The 13036-nt window shown below is 34.3% G+C and overlaps 1 protein-coding gene across 3 annotated transcripts in view; it reads right to left on the reverse strand.

The window, feature by feature from the left end:
- LOC135138396 (ly6/PLAUR domain-containing protein 6B-like) overlaps positions 1–13036 on the reverse strand; it is a 432620-nt gene that overhangs the window by 43892 nt on the left and 375692 nt on the right. The window lies entirely within an intron of this gene.

The following is a 13036-nucleotide window of genomic DNA, read 5'->3' on the forward strand; positions in this document are numbered from 1 at the left end:
ATGTGATTCCCAGATCTTTTATGACATTACATCGAGGTATGATTTCGTTATTGACTGAATAATCAAATTTGTGTAATGTTTTCTTACGAGTAAATGATATGACTTTACATTTAGTGACATTCAGGGTAATTTTATTTAAGGAACACCAATTGTTGAATTGATTCATATCACTTTGAAGCTGATGTGCATCCTCAGTTGTTCTAATAATGTGATATATTTTAGCATCATCCGCGTATATTAATGATTGACTCTTGAAAATGGTAGGCGAATCATTCACAAATAAAATGAAAAGTAGCGGACCAAGATTAGCTCCTTGTGGAACTCCTGATGTGACATCGTAGATATGAGAAGAGTGACCATTATAAAAAACATATTGCGATCTGTCTGATAAATATGACCGAAGTAAATTGAAAATATTGCCACAGAGACCATATACCTGAAGTTTAGAAAATAACGTTAAGTGATCAAGGCGATCAAAAGCTTTCGCAAAATCTGTATAAATGACGTCTACTTGGGACCCATTATTAATAGCTTCTGTCAGAAATTGGGAAAAACAAGCTAAATTGGTTATCGTTGAGCGCCCATCAACAAATCCATGCTGCTGCGGAGAGATATATTTTCGGACATGAGGATAGATAAACGAATACAGAACAACTTCAAAAACTTTTGAAAAGTTATTTATTATTGATATAGGACGGTATTTATATATTTCAGCATTATTACCTGATTTGAAGATTGGCGTGACTTTCGAGGTCTTCCACTTTTTTGGGAATGTACCAGTAGTAAGGGCAACATTAAAAATTGCTAATAAAGGTTGAACAAAAATATTTTTACAATCGTGTATCACAAAACCTGGGATTTGGTCAGGCCCAGCAGTAAAAGAATTTTTGATTTTATTGAAAGCAACTAAAACGTCATTGTGAGTAATGCTGGATATAGATAAAGAAAGATAATCAGACGAAGGCACTGGAAAATCTGTTGAATTCTGAGAACAAACATAGGACGACTGAGAAAATGTGGCAAATGCGTTGACGATGTCTTCTGGAAAATTTAAAGAAACGTTATTAAAAGTCATTTTTCCGGGTATGCGAGTTTGACCTTTCATTGATTTTACATACGACCAGAATTGTTTTGGGTCTTGGGATAGATTATTTTGAATGGAATTCAGATATTCTTTATAAGCTAGAGATATTTGGTTTTTAGTAATAGTACGATAATGTTTAAATTTGACGTAATAGGAGCTATCATTAGTTTGTTTATATTTATTATGATAACAACCTTTTAATTTAATGTTATTGATAATCACAGAATTGAACCATGGCGGAAACTGAATCTTATTGAATTTATTTGGATAAATTGGGACATGCTTATCAAAAATATGATATAGGGCGTTATAAAATTGATCTACCATACTATCGACATCAACACAATTATTTAGAAAGGACCAATCTATATTTAATAATTCCTGATATAAAGAAGGATAATCAGCTCTCTTAAAATTGTATAGTTTTACACCATTTGGTCTAGTGGAAGGAAAGTTACTAAAATTGTCAACAGTGAAGTCAATCAAAATCGAAAGAGCCGGGTGATGGGTGTCTTCCGCAACCACAGGACTGCAATCATGTTCAACCCGACAATGGACATTGGAAAATACAAGATCCAGTAATTTGTTTGAGGCGTTTTTCACACAATTATATTGAATAAAATTCATAAAACTACAAAAATTATTGAGGGTATGTACCAAGATATTGTCATTATTTTGAATAAATTGGGGGATGTTAAAGTCTCCTAAGATCAAAATATTATCTTCTTTGTTGAAAAACTCCTCAAAAAAGTTACAAAATATCATCAAATCATCACACGTTGGAGTTCTTGAGAAATATACAACAAATACATAAAATATCGAATTTTTAAGCCAACGTTTACATCCTATAATTTCAATTATGTGTATATTATTACGTAATTGAGATAAGTCCACAACTTCGGCAATTATGTGAGATCGCAGTGCTAAAAGGACACCACCACCTCTAGATATATTTAACTCTTGATAATTACAATCGTTTCTAAAGATATTATACAGATGAGAAGAAACAATTTCAGAATTTGAGATAGAACTACATAACCAAGTCTCAGATATGGCGATGATGTCATAACTTAAATCTAACGTGGCATTAAAAAATGAATTTGATTTATTTCTTATACTACGCACATTTTGGTAATATAGTGATATAGAAAAGTTGGGCCTTACTTGTTTAAATTATTTGAATCTCTGTGATTGGAACGTTTGTTCGCTACCATAACACGCGGAATTCCCCTTATATATTTTATAATAAGACCTTCCTCACCCCCATTTTTTCTTTCTTGTAATTCTTGTCTGATTTTCTTGTAGTAAGTACGTTGTTTTGGTGTTTTGTCCAGTGACACTCTAACATTTTTATAAATTTGATTTTCATTAATGATATCACGATTTTTCCTTATCCCGCGTAAAAGCTTTACCACTTGCTCACCATTTTCTAGGTAAATCCTCATCGGGCGTGGGGCAGCACGAGTGGGTTCAAATCTGCCTATTCGATTACATTTGGAAGAAATAATATCTGAAGTTTCACCAAATTGAAATAAGGAATTGTTTACGTAGTTCTCATCACTAACTTTTCTGTCTGCAGAGGACATATTAGAAGCCTGTTCAGGAACTCCAAACATAATCAAATTGGATTTTCGAATTTGGCGGTCGGTGACCTCCTGCACGACTTCTTCAAATTCGATAGCAGATGGTGTTTCTTTAACTTGCGATAGCTGATTTTTTAATAATTCCACGGACTGTGATAACTTATCGATTATAATCTTTAATTTTGGGATAATTTCACAACATTTGCATTTGGATGCATTGGCATTAGTAGAGTTGAGTCCACGACACTCCAGACATTTCCAGTCCAAGCCTGATATGGTCTTCATTAATTCAAACTGAGCCTTTGATATATCCAAGCATTTGATATGATTATGCACACCACGAATACAACATTTCAAACTCGAAACTGTAGGCGTAATTGCTGTGTTACACTTTTTACACGAGGACGGCATATTTATAGTTTATAATAATTAAATTCTTACGCAAAAAGTCACTAATAAGTGAGGAGCGAAGTGAACACGTCTGTCACTCTCGACTGTTCTCAATATATTCTAGGTTTTCCACATAGTTTGATTCGCCGATCCCATATCTGAGGTTACAGAATGAACCTTCAAACCAATTGCACTGTTTTCTTAAAAACCTAAAAATATCGACTAGAACTGCCCCATTCATAGTAAAATCCAGTAAAATAGTATCAAACAATTTGTCCCCCATGTTTTGGTAAAGTAATTCTCCCAATATACCTACGTCCCACTAAGTACACAATAATCAATCCCAGCTGTTATATCCATTTCGTCCAATATAAACCACCATACAAGCCCTCATAGAAAAAACTACGTGGACAGAATGTTTCAAAAAACAAACAACCGATTCATGTGGATGTTATGTTACAAATTTGTTGATTGCAACGTTGACCACTTACTTTCAGGATTAGCGGTTTTAAGCAACCATGCTTTTAACTCAGTGTCCATAAAAAACAACCATAAACCACCAAATCCAATTACGGAATTAATCAGCAACACTTTCTCTCTACGATAAAAAAAATCTCTTCCGACTAACATATTGCAAGTTTTAGCACCCTCTTGTAATTAATGATTATTACGAGTAATTGTAATAAACGAGAAGAGCACCGCCCATTAAACACCACTATTACTCACTAATGACAAAAAGTGCAATTTCCTCTCACGCTGTTATTCCATTCAGGTTTAGACAGAATTATCGTGCTCCTCATTTACGTCGCACTGAAGAACAAAAAAAAAAACAAACAAACTGCGGATTAATGAAGTATTGTCAGCCCTTGCATTTTTAACAACAACATTTCGTCTCGTTAGTTTCCGCTGGCCTCGATGTTGATGCTTTTCTTTGTATTATTAAGCACAATAGAGAGTTATCGGATGACACACCTCGAAAACAGCGCATCCTTGAATGACATTTGATAGGTATTTGAGAGGAAAGATAAGTACGAAAAAGAATAAGTTTAACATATCCGGCCTAGTTTCATTTCAAACAAAGCCAAGACTAGTCAAAAGAAAAACCAACTTTTCTTTTACATATTAACATTTAGTTCTTGGTTTTTCGCTATTTACTAGGAAGGTTATCACTCCGATCGATTGAACGCTCGGGCACATTTTTCATCCCGGAAAAGACGCTAGCCAGCCACCAGTACGCAAATACGATTTGTGTCACCTCAAACATCCCTTATCTTAAAAAGAAAACCACTCCAACCCCATTCAACCCCAATAACTGTTCACACAACCTCACCACACTCGTAGGACGAGATTTACCTTTATTACCCCAACTAAACACTCAATTTATTCGCATTCCTTCTTTTTACTGCTCCCGAAAAATACCACCTAAAATACGGCTTCACAGGCGCCGACTTTAAAGGGCTCTGGTTTGTTTTAAACCGTAATTTATTTTATTAATTTTTTTTGAGACACATGTATAAACAAATTTATAAATAAGAGTGCATTGATAGACCAGAAACAAATGTTTTTATTCATGTAAGTATATATAAACCAAAAGACAATTTATTATTATTAAGGAATGTCAAGTTTGTTGATACGAGATTCGTCTTGAATTAAGAGCCAATGAAATTAGTCACTCATTTTATTGGTTGTGGGACAAGTGAATTAAATTGCCAAACACTAGACAAAAAGGTAAAACTAACCCCACCCACTTCTGTGACTGCATTTCATTGGCTTATTTTTATTCATTCGGACATGAAAATTGAATTCTATTTTGGCATGTACCTACCTACTTATAAGTGTAAGTAAATGTGCGTGCAATTAAAAAAAAAGTTCAAAGTGGCCCCGCCCGCCCACTCCGTTTCTTTTCTGATCACTCCTTTTATTGGACGAAAAGTGGATTTAATATTTACAAATTAGTGGAATCTAGATAACGAAGGTAAGACTAACCCCACCACATCCGCTTTTGAATTTCATTGGTTTATTGCATTTATTGAGAGATGAAAACTGAATTTCATTGAGTGTAGAGGTCGAATTAAGAAAATTCAAAGTGGCCCCGCCCATTCACCCGTTTTCTAGTTGAACGCTCATTTTATTCGACGAAAAGTGGATTTTATAGATATTGATACATCAACAGTGGAATCCAGACAAAAAAAAAAGTAAAACTAACCCCACCCGCTTCAGTTTTTGAATTTCATTGGCTTATTTTACTTTTACTGTGGGATGAGTCATGTGGTCGAATCTACGATTAAAAAAAACTTCAAAGTGGTCCCGCCCACCTAACCTGTTTCTTTATCTCTCATCCTATTGGACGAAAAGTGGATTTTATGTTAAAAAATAGTGGAATTTAGACAGTACAAGTAAAACTAAGCCCGCCCACCTTCGTTTTTAAATTCATTGGCTTATTTTATTTACTCCGAGATAAAAATTGAATTGTATATTGCCAAATGGTAGAGTTTACGATTATTAATTTTGAGAAATTTATTAGACCTTGGAGTCTTTAGAATCCTTAAAGTCCTTAGAGAGTCTGTGGAATATTTGGAGTCTTTGGAACCTTTAAAGTCTTTAGAGTCTTTAAAGTCTTTGGAGTCGGTGGAATCTTTGGAATTTTTGAAGTCTTTGGAGTTTTTGATATCTTTGAAGTCTTTGGAGATTTTGCAATCTTTAGAGTCCTTAAAGTTTTTAGAGTACTTAGAGTCCTTGGAGTCTTTAGACTCCTTGGAGCCTTAGATAGTCTTTAGAGTCTTTAGGGTCTTTGGAGTCTTTGGAGTCTGTGGAATCTTTAGAGTCTTTATAGTTTTTAGAATCCTTGGAGTCCCTAGAGTCCTTAGATTTCTTAGATACTCTCTAGAGTGTTTAGAGTGTTTAGAATCTGTGGCATCTTTGGAGTCTTTGGAATCTTTGAAGTCTTAAGAGTCTTTGGAGTTTTTTGGGTATTTAGAGTCTTTAAAGTCTTTAGAGTTTTTAGACTCTTTGGAGTCGGTGGAATCTTTGGAATCTTTGGTGTCTTTGGAGTCTTTGAAATCTTTAAAGTCTTTGGAGTCCTTAGAGTCCTTGGAGTCTTTAGACTCGTTAGAGTCCTTAGATAGTCTTTAGAGTCTTTAGGGTCTTTAGAGTCTTTGGAGTCTGTGGAATCTTTAGAGTCTTTAGAACCTTTGAAGTCTTTATAGTCCTTAGAATCCTTGGAGTCCTTATAATCCTTAGATTTCTTAGATACTCTTTAGAGTGTTTAGAGTGTTTAGAGTCTGTGGCATCTTTGGAGTCTTTGAAATCTTTGAACTCTTTAGAGTCTTTGGAGTTTTTTGAGTCTTTAGAGTCTCTAAAGTCTTTAGAGTTCTTAGAGTCCTTGGAGACTTTAGAGTCCTCAGAGAGTCTGTGGAATCTTTTGAGTCTTTAGAGTTTTTAGAGTCTTTAGAATCGGTGGAATCTTTGGAATCTTTGGTGTCTTTGGAGTCTTTGAAATCTTTAAAGACTTTGTAGTCCTTAGAGTCCTTGGAGTCTTTAGACTCCTTAGAATCCTTAGATAGTCTTTAGAGTCTTTAGGGTCTTTAGAGTTTTTGGAGTCTGTGGAATCTTTAGAGTCTTTAGAACCTTTGAAGTCTTTATAGTCCTTAGAATCCTTGGAGTCCTTAGAGTCCTTAGATTTCTTAGATACTCTTTAGAGTGTTTAGAGTGTTTAGAGTCTGTGGCATCTTTGGAGTCTTTGGAATCTTTGAAGTCTTTAGAGTCTTTGGAGTTTTTTGAGCCTTTAGAGTCTTTAGACTCTTTAAAGTCTTTAGAGTTCTTAGAGTCCTTTGAGTCTTTAGAGTCCTTAGAAAGTCTGTGGAATCTTTTGAGTCTTTAGAGTTTTTAGAGTCTTTATGGTCGGTGGAATCTTTGGAATCTTTGGTGTCTTTGGAGTCTTTGAAATCTTTAAAGTCTTTGGAGTCTTTAGAGTCCTTGGAGTCTTGAGACTCCTTAGAGTTCTTAGAGAGTCTTTAGGGTCTTTAGAGTCTTTGGATGAAATCTTTGGAGTATTTAGAACCTTTAAAGTCTTTAGAGTCTTTAAAGTCCTTAGAACCCTTGAAGTCCTTGGAGTCCTTAGATTCCTTACAGTTCTAGAGTCCTTGGAGTCTGTGAAATTTTTGGAGTCTGTGGAATCGTTGAAGTCTGTGGAATCCTTGGGGTCTTTAGAATTCTTAGAGTCCTTAGAGAGTATTTAGAGTCGTTAGAGTCCTTAGGATCTTTAAAATCTTTGGAGTTGTGGAATCTATGGAGTGTTTGGGATCTTTGAAGCCTTTAGAATCCTTAGAGTCCTTGAAGTCCTTAGAGTTGTTAGAGCCCTTAGAGTCCTTACGTATTCTTTAGAGTGTTTAGAGTCTTAAGAGTTTTGGGAGTCTCTGGAATCTTTAGAGTCTGTAGAATCTTTGCAGTCTTTAGAACCTTTGAACTCTTTATAGTCCTTAGAATCCTTGGAGTCCTTAGAGTCCTTAGATACTTTTTAGTGTGTTTAGAGTGTTTAGAGTCTGTGGCATCTTTGGAGTCTTTAGAATCTTTAATGTCTTTAGAGTCTTTGGAGTTTTTGGAGTCTTTAGAGTCTTTAGGGTCCTTAGAGTCCTTGGAGTCTTTAGAGTTTTTAGAGTCTTTGGAGTCTTTGAAATCTTTAAAGTCTTTGGAGTTTTCGGAGTCTTTAGAGTCTTTAAAGTCCTTAGAGTCCTTAGAATCCTTGGAGTCTTTAAACTCCTTAGAGTTCTTAGAGAGTCTTTAGGGTCTTTAGAGTCTTTGGAGTCTTTAGAGTCTTCGGAGTCTGTGGAATCTTTGGAGTCTGTGGAATCTTTGGAGTATTTAGAACCTTTAAAGCCTTTAGAGTCTTCAAAATCCTTAGAATCTTTGAAGTCCTTGGAGTCCTTAGAATCCTTAGAGTTTTCAGAGTCTTTAGAGTCTTTGGAGTCTATGGAATCTTTGGAATCTGTGGAATAGTTGGAGTCTGTGGAATCCTTGGAATCTTTAGAATCTTTGAAGTCTTTAGAGTCCTTGGAGTCTTTAGAGTTCTTAGAGTCCTTAGAGAATCTTTAGAGTCTTTAGAGCCCTTGGGGTCTTTAAAGTCTTTGGAGGAATCTATGGATCCTTTAGAATTTTTGAAGCCTTAAGAGTCCTTAAAGTCCTTTGTGTCCTTAGAGTCCTTAGAGACTCTTTAGAGTGTTTAGAGTCTTAAGAGTCTTAGGAGTCTGTGGAATCTTTGGAGTCTTTAGAACCTTTGAAGTCTTTAAAGTGTTTAAAGTCTTTAGAATCCTCAGAATCCTTGGAGTCCATAGAGTCCTTATGGTCCTTAGAGTCCTTAGAGAGTTTTTAGTGTCCTTAGAGTCTTTAGAGTCTGTGCAATCTTTGGAATCTTTGGAGTCTTTGGAGTCTTTGAAATCTTTGAAGTCTTTGGAGTTTTTGGACTCTTTGGAGTCCTTAAAGTCTTTAGAGTCCTTGGAGTCTATGGAATCTTTGCAGTCTTTAGAGTCTTTAGAGTCTTTGGAGTTTTTGAAGTATTTAGAGTGTTTAGAGTCTTTAGAATCTTTACTCTTTAGTCTTTGGAATCTTTGGAGTTTTTAGAGTCCTTAGAGTCCTTGGAGTCCTTAGAGTTCGTAGAGTCCTTTGAGAGTCTTTATAATCTTTAGAGTTTTTAGAATTTTTGGAATCTTTGGAATATTTAGAGTCTTTCAATTCTTTGGAGTCTTTGAAGTCTTTAGAGTCTTTAGATTCTTTAGTCTTTAGAGTCTTTGGAATCCTTGGAGTCCTTAGAATCCTTGGAGTCCTTTGAGTCCTTAGAGTCCTTAGAGACTTTTTAGGGTCTTTGGAGTCTTTAGGGTCTTTAGGGTCTTTAGACTCATTGGAGTATTTTAGGTGTTCCCGAATCTTAGGAATTTTTAGAATCTTGGGCAGCTAGTGTCTAGAATAGGTATCTAGACTTATTAGAATCTGTAAAATTTTAAAGACTTTGAAACTTTTTGAATCTTTCGGACTTTTCAAATCTTCGTTATCTTTAGAATATATAGAATTTTTAGAACTTTTAAATTCTTAGCACCTTTGGGTTTCTCAACATCCTTATGAGTTTTAGAACCTAGAGTAGGTACCTCTAGAACGTTTAAGACTTCTTGAATTTTAAGGAATGTTAACATCTCTACAATTTTCAAAATATCTGCAATCTGTGGAATCCCTCTAGAGTTTGTTGAATTTAGAACAAGTCAAATTTTTTTCATAAGGTCACATTTTCGATTCTATCGAACTTTTGATTTCTTACTTCAATCTAGCTCTACAAATTAAATCAAGTCTATATTGTCAGATTTCGAGACAAAATTCTTCTAGGATAATCTCGAACCAAATTCTTCTATATCTACATACATAAACAACAACAAAAAAGGTAAAACTAACGTCCCTCACCTCCATGTCTGAATTTAATTGAGATGAAAATTGAATTCTATCTTTATCACTTATTCTATTGGTCAAAAAGTGAATTTTGTATTGGTAAAACAGCGGAATCTAGACCATAAAGGTAAAACTAACTCCACCCACCTTCGCTTTTGAATTTCATTAGCTTATAGGAGTATTATTTAATATAAGAAAAAATTCAAAGTAGTTTAGAATGTCATGTTTACCGAGACGAAATGCACCTTTAGTTAAGAACCAATAAAATTAATCGTTGCAACGAAGATCAAGTAGGGGGGCGGGCCTAATTAAAACTATTTGTAATCAGATTTTATAGTTGCTGTTGCACTATCCGCCTGGGATTTCAAAACCAATAAAATCTTGTATAGGAAATAGACAAATCAAGAGGAAAAATGTAAAATTAGCCCCACCCATTGTTCGTTCGGTGATTGATTTGATTTGCTAGGAAAGTGCAAGGCCAGTGTGTATTAGTAAACAGTGTAATTTAAAATATAAAAATTTACGCCCACTCACCCTTCTCCTCTGGGGCAATTAATTTGATTGGTGTTAAGGTAAATATTTGATCAACGTAACGTCGTTTATTCTGAACTACTATTTTTCAGACTTTTCATTCTTTTCAATAAAACAACGATTTAACTAGAGCGTAGGCTAACATATACAGGGTGATTTCGAAAAGCGTGCAATAAAAAAATCGGGAATAACTGACAACAAGATTTATTGCACTATGTAAAGTGACTAGATGTTCACTTCTTTTTTTTAACCCCTCCAAAAATTTTATGACGTCATCTCAAAACTGTGCTAGATAAATTCGATCTAAAATGTACAAAATAAATGCGTCTTTACATTATTAGTGCATTGATATTTTTAAATTTATTTATATACAGGTGTCGCAAAAAAATTAATAAACTGATGTACTTATTTGTTCGTAATAAAAAATTAATGAGGTCGACACAAAGTATTGTTAATTGAGTTGAAAAAAGGGATGATTTATTTACGAGTATTTGATAAATTCAGAGCGACACGAGCCGCCTCTGCCCCCACCCCCGCCCCAAATTCCTACGCAAGATAAATTGATAGTTCAGCAAGAAATGCGCACATGTAAAATAATGTTCCGGGGTGGAAAAAGTCGACGTGTCAGAGCGTTTTGGGACACGCGTGGTTCATCATTATACGGAGACTTTCCGTTTTTATGGGAGTATTTCGTCGTTCCCTGGAAGTGGAAGTCGATAAATGCACATGTCAAACAGCGCACTTCGGCGATGTTTTTATTTTGATGGGGTTTTTATTGTGGCATAAATTTAGGGCCGTTTTGGAGCGGGAGTGTTTTAGGGGGTTATTTGTTGGGGAACGGGCTTGTTTCGCTTTGTGTGTTGATCGTGCGATAAAATTTTATTTACTTGGGGAGTTTCGCAAAATTTTTCGGGCTTAATAAAATTTATGGGTGCTAGGTGAAACGAGGGGCGGGATGATTAAATGGACGCTGGACGGAATTTATGTCTTGGCATTGTGGACTTTAATTGGTCATTTTTGTAAATTTGTGCGAGTGTAATGGCGCTAATTTGTTTGACGGATTTTTTGAATTTTCGACATGGACCGGGTTTTATTGCGATGCGGGGTGGATAATTTTGGCCAGATTTATTTCTTCTCCTGCACCATTTTAAATGTCAACGTTATATCCATTTTTTTTTTTTTTTTTTTTTTTTTTTTTTTATTTGTACATTTGGTCGCATCGACAGCTAGGTCATTAGCAACCTTACATGGTAGGGAAAACACACTTAGTAAAAAGAAAAACCCTTCTATATGCATTCAAACAGCTTAATATGTTTAAGGAACAGAAGGATGTTGACCACGTTCGGGATGGTACTTCCTAGCGCTTCGGCGAGGTTGGGTGATATTTGGAAATGGTTGCGTTGGGTTTGCCAGTGGGGACAATCGCAGATGAGATGCTGGACAGTTTGACGGCATCCGCATTGCTGGCAAGTAGCTGGGGAGGTGCGGTTGAGCAGGTATCCATGGGTGAGCCGAGTGTGTCCTAATCGCAACCGCGTTAAAACGACTTGATCACGACGATCTGGCGGAAGTGGAAGTATACAGTTAACTTCTGGCTTAATCTTATCCAATTTGATTAAATTGATTTTCTTCATTTTATATTAGGTACTAGTAGTAATAATAAGAATACTACAATTTTAGTTAGAAACGTAGTCGACTATCAAACTATTTTAATAAAAAATATCAGCAAAGTCGACGACTCGTTTTTCGGGACATTGAGATTTTTCAATTTTTCGACTTTTCGTTTTCTAGCTTTTTCAACTTTCGAATTCTTTAAATATTTTTTTCCATTTTTAAACTCTCAATTTTTCGATTTTTTAATTAATCGATGTTTTATTTTCCCAACTTTCAACTGTTTCGATTTTTCAGGTTTTTTATTTTTCAATTTTTTAATTTTTTGAAGGTTTCGATTTTTCGACTTCACTTTTTTGATTTTTCGATTTCCCAATTTTTAAATTTTTTATTTTCTTAGTTTTTGGATATTTCAGTTTTCGGATTTTTCAGTTTTTCTTTCATTTTTCAATTTTTTAATTTCACGATTTTCAATTTTTCGTTTTCCCAATTTTTCTCTTCCTTTTTACGATTTTTAAATATTTCGATTCCTCAATTTTTCAAATTTGACTTTTATAAACTCTTAGTTTTTCGAATTTTCATTTCTTCAATTCTTCAATTTTTCAATTTTTTAGGTTTTTGACTTTACAATTTTTCAACTTTCTTAAGTTCTGATTCTTCGAGTTCACTTTTTTGAGTTTTCGGTTTCTCAGCTTTTGAATTTTTGAAAATTTCAGATTTTGGATGTTTCAGTTTTGAGATTTTTCAGTTTCTCCATTCTTCAGTTCTTCTTCCACTTTTCAATTTCTCGAAATTTCAGTTTTGGAATTTTTCGGATTATTTATTATTCAATTGGTTGATTTTACAATTCCCCAGTTTTTCAGTTTCTTAATTTTTCCATTATATCGATTTTCCTATTTTTTGAATTCTCGATTTCTCGATTTTTTAATTTTTCAATGTCTCGATTTTTCGATTGCACAATTTTTCTATTTTTCGATTTATCGACTTTCGAATTTTCGAATTTGTAATTTTTTAGTTTTTTGATTTCTCGAATTTTCCATTTCTCAATTTCCCGATTTTCTTATTTTTTGAAACATCGATTTCACGACTTTTCAATATTTTGATTTTTCAATTTCTCAGATTTTCAATTTTTCGATTTAATTTTCCGATGTTCAGGTTTTCAATTTTTCTATTTTTGAATTTTCAGATTACTCCAGTTTCCGATTTTTCATGTAAATTTTTCTATTTTTTGTTTTTTTGATTTTTCACTTTTTTGATTGTACATTTACTTGATTACTCGATTTTTCAATTTCTCAAAATTCCCATTTTTCAATTGTTCCATTTTTTGAGTTCTCGAATTTCCAATTACTGGATTTTTCCATTTTTCATTTAGATTTTTCCATTCCTTGATTTTCCGAATTTTCAATTT

Source organism: Zophobas morio, unplaced genomic scaffold (assembly GCF_036711695.1).
Source record: "Zophobas morio isolate AGI-343-1 ecotype UQ-CSIRO unplaced genomic scaffold, CSIRO_AGI_Zmor_V1 ptg000030l, whole genome shotgun sequence".
Lineage (NCBI taxonomy): Eukaryota > Metazoa > Arthropoda > Insecta > Coleoptera > Tenebrionidae > Zophobas > Zophobas morio.